The sequence below is a fragment of the Heterocephalus glaber genome, unplaced genomic scaffold, assembly GCF_053883595.1.
Source record: "Heterocephalus glaber isolate CG9 unplaced genomic scaffold, H.glaber_assembly_v1.0 deba00000809, whole genome shotgun sequence".
Taxonomy (NCBI): domain Eukaryota; kingdom Metazoa; phylum Chordata; class Mammalia; order Rodentia; family Bathyergidae; genus Heterocephalus; species Heterocephalus glaber.
Window position 1 is genome coordinate 8073659 of NW_028258163.1, and position 8383 is coordinate 8082041.

At 39.7% G+C, this 8383-nt stretch overlaps 2 pseudogenes; both read right to left on the bottom strand.

Annotated features, from left to right (window-relative positions):
* Nucleotides 1–6365: 6365 nt before the first annotated feature.
* Nucleotides 6366–6902, bottom strand: LOC147829019 (beta-galactosidase pseudogene; annotated as a pseudogene).
* Nucleotides 6902–7932, bottom strand: LOC101711116 (beta-galactosidase-like; annotated as a pseudogene).
* Nucleotides 7933–8383: the final 451 nt, after the last annotated feature.

Consider the following 8383-nt stretch of genomic DNA (forward strand, 5'->3'; position numbering starts at 1 on the left):
CACAAAACTATGTTGCCCCCCCCCACAACTATTTTCCTCTCTAGGCAAAAGTGTTAGACAAGATATGATTAGGGTAAGTTAAAACTTACAAATAAGTCTGATGGCATAGTCAGTCATTAAGAAACCACCAAGGAACAGTGACTACTTTTCCAGGAACTATTATATTTTATCTTTCTGAAGAATTTAATATATTTTATTAACTTGACTTGATTTAGGATTCAGATACATGGGAAAATATTTCTCAGCCTTCCCTTTAGAACATACATAGCTCTCTGACCCTTTGAAATACTCACTTAGAAACCTGATTCTTTTTCCTCTATGAATAAAGAAGTCCTACTGCTTTAATAGGTATGAATTAATTTTTAAAAGTAGAGATTTATTGGGTGGTCATAAACACTTCCTCCAAGTGGAAATTTTCCACTTTCCACTCGGGAAGACATTAGATTTAGAAAATTTACACAGCAGTTAGTTTGCTCATGCTTAATAAAAAGAAAAGAAAACTCTTGATGTTCTCATTTCACCCTATCTGTAATGTGACTTCCTTTAAGAGAAAATTTGCCCTTGCATATGTCATTTTCCATGTCATGATTTCATTTTGGATCCATTGCTTATCATGAAGAAGCATCTATAGTGTCTTGTTTGTTCTTTTAAATTCTTTTATTGGTACCTTGTAGGTATACAATACATTTACATTTATCATTGGGTGCTTGTACCTGTACATGATGGATCTTGGTTCTTACTTTTTCCCCATTCCCTGTGCACCCTCGACCCCCTCCACCTTTCCCTATTTACATAGACTTCGTTTCCATTTTTTTTCTTTTCTCATAATTTTTCCTTTCCCCTTCCCCTCCCACCACCCCTACCCCTTTGGACCTTTTCTTCCTTTTGATTCCCATTCCATTTTGTAAAATAAAAATATTGTGACTAAAGAGTATATGTTTAACATTTATAAATCATTTGCTAGCTAATAATCCATTCCAGAGTGGCAAAGTATGCATAACAGTGTTGAATACTAGGAGTAATATTTTCAATTCTGATTATATCTATCTTTTTTTGTTTTTAGTGGTACTAGGGATTGAAGCCTGGGTCTTTGCATTGAGCTACATCCCCACCCCTTTTTTTCATTTTTTTATTTTGAAATAAAGTATCACTAAGTTGCCAAGGCTAGACTCAAATTTACCATCATTGTACCTCAGCTTCTCAGAGTACCTGAATTACAGGCATATGTCATCATGCCTAGTTTGAGAGTGGAACTTCTGTAAGCACTACTCCTAATTCCTGACTATCAAGTGAGGTAATTGCCAAGTCCTTTCAATTTAAACCTATAAACTGAGTTACCATTTAGCAAAAGTTCGGAGAACTTTTCAAAACTATTCTATTTTAATTTGTATTTTGCTGAATTGCAATATTAACTGGACCTGAATAAAAGTAATTTTCTTTGTTCTGGGCCAACCTAGTTTTAATCTCAGTCAACACCCTGTAGCCCATGCCATGGTAAGGAGGAAAGTTTCAAAATCAGATAAAGTAAATGTGACTTTCATTTTCTATTCAGCTTGATGTCTTGTGTCATTACTTAATTTATAGGGACTTCAACTTTCTTGTCTGTAAAATGTGATAATAATAGACACTTCTTGGCCTTAAAATGACAATTGAATTAGATAAATGTTTTTGACATCAGGCCCGAAAAAACACATATTCTAATTTCTTACCTGGAAGAACAGTGGTATCTACTCCAACCAGCAGCAGATGATTTCTAGACTATGTAAGAGTAAATAGTACTAGGGAAGGTTATTGATGCTACTTCTGATGGCCCTTCCTTTTTTTTTATTGCACTCATTACATAGGCACTTCATTTTTTTGTTGACTAGTGTCATGAAGCTTGTTTCAATTATATCATATTGGTATGTGATTGATGGTCTAATTTCCACAGACAATGGAATATTACACTAATTCTCCAAAAACAAAACAAAACAAAAAACCAAAATGCTACTAATTCATGACTGCTTACTTTGCTCTAGGCTATATGGCAAGTTAGAGCCAACAGCCATTGAAACCCTCAAGAAGAACTGAAATTCTAAGCTATGGGGTACAAACCACATGCTCAGGACTGTACAGCTTTTCCATGGCAGGGCCACATGTAGATCTCTCTGAGAGGCCCCCTTCCTGCCCCAACTGGCTCCCTTCATTTCCTCAAGGTCCTTCCTGGCTGTAAATCTTCATAGAACTTTGTTTCCACTTTTCACATGGTTTATTATACTTTTCAATTAGTCATTGAAGTTATTTGAGTTCTTGTGTTGTTTCCCTGAATCAATAATAAATTCCTTGAAAGGAAGGACACTATTGTTCACTACTGTATCAATTGGGAGTGCTTTCATTTTTCCACAATAAGGATATTTTTCTCACAAAATTACAATTCTGGGAATAAATGACAGTGTAACAGCTTCTTAAAAGGCCCCAGCTCTTTCTGTTTCCTCTTTACCATATTGGTGAATTAGATTTTATTTTTCTTCCCTATTACTTCATAGTTGCAAGATGGCCATCACAGATCCACGTAACTGATTATTTTTTGAGATAAGAAAAGGGTGGAAGGGCAGTATCCCTGAGCCATCTGCTCATACCTGTACCTTCTAGACAAGAAAACCCTCCCATCAGCTCCCTGTTTAGCATTCTCTTACTTAAATCTCATTCCAGCATTGGGTCCCTGTATCCATCATCAAGTGTACAAATATTGCCATTATCCCAACTTTTCCCCAAATGCAGTGAGTTAAAATTGAAGAATTTGAAGACCCCCCCTTGGAGTCTTAATGATAGTTATAATCTATGGAGAGGAAGTAGAGAACCAGAAAGCTGAGGCCACACTTGGGTGCTGCACAGTTATCAAGGAGACCTTCCTAGTTATTCCCATTTCCAAATACAACTTTATACCACCTGAAATTTAAATCCATGGCTCAGCAAAGTCACAAATCACATCACATGATGGCACAAAATTTTAGGAGTGCTTGCAATGACAATCACTCAAATGTTAAGTCTGAAAGCAAGGATCTACTTGAACTTCTTTTTGATAAACAAGGGGGACTATGCATGGTCTTTGCCGAATCCTTACTTTCCTCAGAGAATGTCATTGTTGATCGCTGACTTTCAGACTCAAGCACATGTTTAGTTCTAGTTCCCTGAGGTATCAACAATAGGTAGAATAAATTTAAAGATGTTTCAGGTGAACAGCACTTCACCCTGTATTGTGGTACAAATTGTGTGTCAATTGTTTATGAGTGGAGCCCAATTTGTTTAAACCTCATTGACCTTTAATACAGTTATGACATATGTCTTGACTTGATTCTTCCCTCTATTGATTTGGTCTGGAAAAGTAAAACAAGAGTTGAAATGGCCCCTCAGGGAAAGTTGAAATTGTAGGTTACGGCCACATTAAATTGCTTTAGTATACTTTGTATCCTTTAGAGTCAGAAAATGAAGCAATAAAGTAGGTTGATGTAAGTAATTCTTGTTTTTAAAAGGACCTTGAAGTGCTCTTAACAATATCATGGATTTGATAAGATCTGCTTCAGACTTCTTAATTTAAAATGAACATAAAGATGGTAAAGCCGAAGGAATGCTGAAATACTAGTGTGGTGCTAACAGCTTTGAGACAGAGTTCATCAGAGAGGACCTATAGGAATTCTTCACTATTGTCTGCCATAGTTGGGGAAAATTAAAACAGCAGTCACTGCTAGGAATTTCCTGGGGGGCATATCCAGGTGTACAAAATATTTAGGAGGATTTTAAATGTTTTTGCTCATTACTTATGTGCCATCAAGTTTAGACAGTGTTTAAAACTCGAGCAATTTTTCAAGTTTTAAATGTTAATTTTTGTGACAGGCAAACCTATTAAATCTTCATGTTGACAACCTTTTCCTCTCCTTCACCCTTCCTCTTACTGTCTTGTGGTGTTGAGGGGTTAAGTAGAGAGCTAGAGAAAACAGAAAATAACCATAAATTCACAAAGAGAAGGAGAAAGAGTACCAGTAGCTGGAGAAAAGAATTGATCTTGTTTGAAGGTATAAACAGAGAAATAGGGCAAGAACTAAAGAACCAATGTGTGAACATGAGCTTGATTTGGGGTAGAGTATTGGGATGCTTAGGTAGAGGGAGGAGGAAGTGTTGAGGTACTGTTTATGGAGAGAAATAAAGTAGATTTCAAAACATCTTATCAGATGTAATAATGAGTGTCATGTTTGGAGATAACTAAGTATTTATTTAAATTGCTTCTGAACAACTTTTTGATTTTTTTTTTTTTGAGATGGGGTCTTGCTAAGTTGTCCAGGTTGAACTCAAATTTGTGATTCTCCTCAGCTGCCCAGAGTGCTGGGATTACAAGTATGTGCCTTTGTGCCTGCCTTCTAATTGACATTTACAGACTATTCTGCCCAAAAGTCAAATATACACTCTTTTTTTTTTTAAAGGGGATGTACTGAAGATTTAACTCAGGGCCTTCACATTGAGCTACATTCCAGCCCTTTATTTATTTATTTATTTATTTATAACTCTCGAGACAGTGTCTTGCTAAATTATTAAGTTCCCCAGGCTGACCTCAAAATTCCCATCCTCCTGCCTCACCTTCTAGAGTGCTGGGATTACAGGTGTGTACCACTAGGCCCGACTATGTGTTATTATTGTTTTCAGTGGAACTGAGTTTGACTTCAAGGTAAGTATAGCCAGTTTGCCTTTATACTAGCTTTTATTATCATCCCTGAGGTAGTCATCTCTTGCTTTTTAAAACCAGTTCTTCCTTGTATGTCAATAAAAATAGTTCCGTCGCCTTATTACCCATAAAGGAAATATATAACAAAGAGAAAGACATTCAGAACTGGAGCTGGGTAAGATGAGATTAGGAGGTGAACTAGAAGATGGAATAGTTTTAGAGCACTCAGAACCAGGGCTAGAGTTAGAGGCTCTTGAGATAAATGAGCAGTTTAGGGAGAAGTAGACTCCTAGGACTTTAGGTACTGCTCAAATATTGCTTCGTTGTCTTCTGCTCTTGCCTTTATATATTTGACTCTAGAGCTCCATTTGTGCCATTAATAACTACAAGGCTAGTTTAAGCTCTCCTGAGCCTTGCATAAATGATATGTTAATTCAGCCCCTCCATGCTCTGAAGATTGTATGTCAGTCATGTAGCTCAGGAGCTTCACTTACAAGTATCCCTGAATCGAAGGTTGTAAAAAATCATGCATGAAGGGGCAGCCACTGTTTTGGAACCAGAGAAGAGGTGGTAAATTTGAATAAAGAAATCATATAATTCTTTTGATCCAAAACTTCAAACTCCACTGTTGTTATCAAGATAATATAACACTCGGGGGAAGGGGTTAGTGCTATTTTCTGGCCTGTCTTTCCAGGACATTCACACTTACTCTGAAATCTCCTTATTTGAAAAGATCAGAAAAGATTTATGGGATGCAGTTCAAGTGTGTTGGTCAGGGTCTGTCTCTGTGTCTACCAACCATCACTGTTCAGCCATTTCTCTCTTTCTTTCTTTCTTTCTTTCTTTCTTTCTTTCTTTCTTTCTTTCTTTCTCTCTCTCTCTCTCTCTCTCTCTCTCTCTCTCTCTCTCTCTCTCTCTCTCTCTCTCTCTCTCTCTCTCTTTCTTTCTAACAATTTTATTTCACAAAAAGACATGATTCTTTCAAAATCAAAATCAGGAACATCTTTAAAGATCCTGTTCTAACAGTGCAGATTCTTTTGTGCATTACTGTGGTGTTGCCTCCCTCACCCACAGGAGCGGGGAGGGGGGCTCTCAGGGTGGGAGGACATGGCAAGGATACAGGGAAATCTCAGGTAGAAACACACACCCTGAACTTCTTTTCCAACATAACTCTCCAGAGAATGTTGGCATAACTATGTGATAGCCAACCCGATTCCATCTTGTGCCTCAACAGCATTTTGCACCTGTGCTTGGACAAAGCACCCCCAACCCCCGCATCCGGCTTGGTAGTAAACTTGCTGCAGTTGCAGGGTGTTTTGTAGCTCCTAGTGTGTGAAACTTCCTTGTGCCCCTCCACCCCCACTGGCATGGTTCTGCTTCTGTAAGATTGCGCTTACTCTCCCCTGACCCCTCTCCAACTGAACGCATGTTTAAAAGGAGAAATCAAACCGCTTCCTGTGGCCAAGAGAACTTTCTGGACCCTAGCCCCACCTTGGCTGCAGACTATAATAAACAGGCTCTAATCTGGCACAGAGTGTGGCACATCTCTATTGTTCTAACTCACTCATCCACAACAATGAGGAGGACCTGTGAGGTCTGTACAGGTCTAGAACCCCAAAGGATCACAGTCATCATACTCCATCCAGCCACAAGTTTTGATGAACTAGGTCTAGAAGTGATTGTGAGTCATGGATGTGCCAATAAATGGCTTGTCTACTAGCTCCGCAGCACACACTTCCAGGTCACAGTCACTCCCGGCCTTCTGTGTGGGCAATTTCTCCATTCCCCATGAGATCCTAGCTCCAGCACTGTGATGTTGCTTGAAGCTGAGGTTGTCATGATGTGCTTTGGCACCAACAGTCATCTGGGGACTCGATGTTGGCCAATAGCAGCCAAGATTAAACCATTAATGCATTCCTAACTCTTGATTCATCCAGGAAACTGTTCAAAGGTGTTCTAGAGCAGGTCTGGGTTCTCACTGCAAATGGAGACGTTGCCCTCACAGAGGGCCAGGGGTGTGTAGTTGGATCAACCATAAGCACAGCACTTACCGTGGCAGCCAGCATCATGACCACCCCAACTCCCCAGTGGCTGCACACTCCATCCTGCATGCCCAGTGGGAAGATTGTCCAGTTGGTGAGGATATCAGAACAAAGGGTCAGGTAAGAAACCAAGCCTTGAAATCATTAATATATTTGCCATAGTTCACTCTGATATAGATGGCGGGATAATACCCTCTGGTACTCTTTCAAACTTCTGGATAACCTTCCCCAAAGTAAAACACTTCTCAGTGATGTCCCCTGCCTGGCTCAGTAGTGTCATAGTTGTAGTTGGTGGGCTGTGCAGTATAGGGTGTGTTGGCCCATTCCAATAGGCAAAGCTGATTCCACCTATAAACATATACAACGCATTTGCAACATAGGCAAGCATATCAGAGAGGGAGGAAACCGTGACCTCAGTCTTGACTGTGCAGTGGCATTCACCTCAGTGGTCCACCCAACCAGTCTAGAATTCAGAAATGATCAAGGATCCTTTGGGCTCAGTTTCCATCCAGATTAGGAAAGCCTCTTTGATGTTGTCACCTACTCCAAAGTCCACCATTACATAAAGGCCCTGCAGGGTCCTACATCACAGAAATTCTTGTTTTGCTCCAACAGTAGTGAACAGAAGTACATTCTCACCCCGGTGATAGTGGAGGTGCTTCCTCAGGAAATCCAGGTGGTCATAATCCCAGGTAAAGTAGGAGCCATATTCATTTTCAACCTGCCCCGTTATAACTGACCCTCCATTCTGATAGAGGAGAGGCTTCACCTTGGACAGAAGGACTCTCGGCCACTTATGCACAGCTGCAAGGTAATCTGGGGTCAGAAGAGCTGAGAAATACATTCTTTCTCTAATAACCAAGCAGGTAATATCTTTATGTCTCATTTAGCACATGTGTAGGGCCCAGGCCTCAGCCTGACCAGCAGTCCTAGCTCATGAGAGAGCTGAAGAAATATTCCATACCACAGTCCCCAGAAAACTCATAGTGCTATGGTTAGGGCTCATGAAAGTTCCAGGCCATAGAACCCTGGATGGCATTTGGCTCTGCCATCTTAATCTTCACCAGAGGATCATCCCAGTAGAAGCGGGGCACCAGAAGCAGTGAATGCTTCCGGAGATTCAGCAAATGCCTGGCCATCCTTGAGGATGGGGTCACCACTGTAGTTGGTCAAAAAATATCCTCCAGAAGGCATTCATCTCCCCACCTCACTGCACAAATGGGGCCTCAAGTCCATGTGAAAGGGCCTGCCAGAGCTGAACATCTGAAACTGCTTCTTTCACAGGTTTTGTTTTTTTTTGGTACTGGAGATCGAACTCAGGACCTTGTGCTCTGAAACTGCTTCTTAAGTGCTAATGATGAATGTTCTGTACTAGTTGCTTTAGTGTCTATTTTCAAAGTTCGTCTTTCAATCAATGATAAGGATAAAACCACTAATAATGTTTTATAACAAGCATTTAAATTTGCTATGGCTCTTTGGAGTTTTACATGACCCTGAAATGGTGATGATGTACAAATATACATTTATCATTATTATTTATATTTAGAGGACCAGGAAACTTTGGTTCATAAAGGTTAAGAAGTTTGTTCAAATTGTTTAATGAAAGATTTTAATCTACATTTTGACTTGAAATCCCTGGTCCATT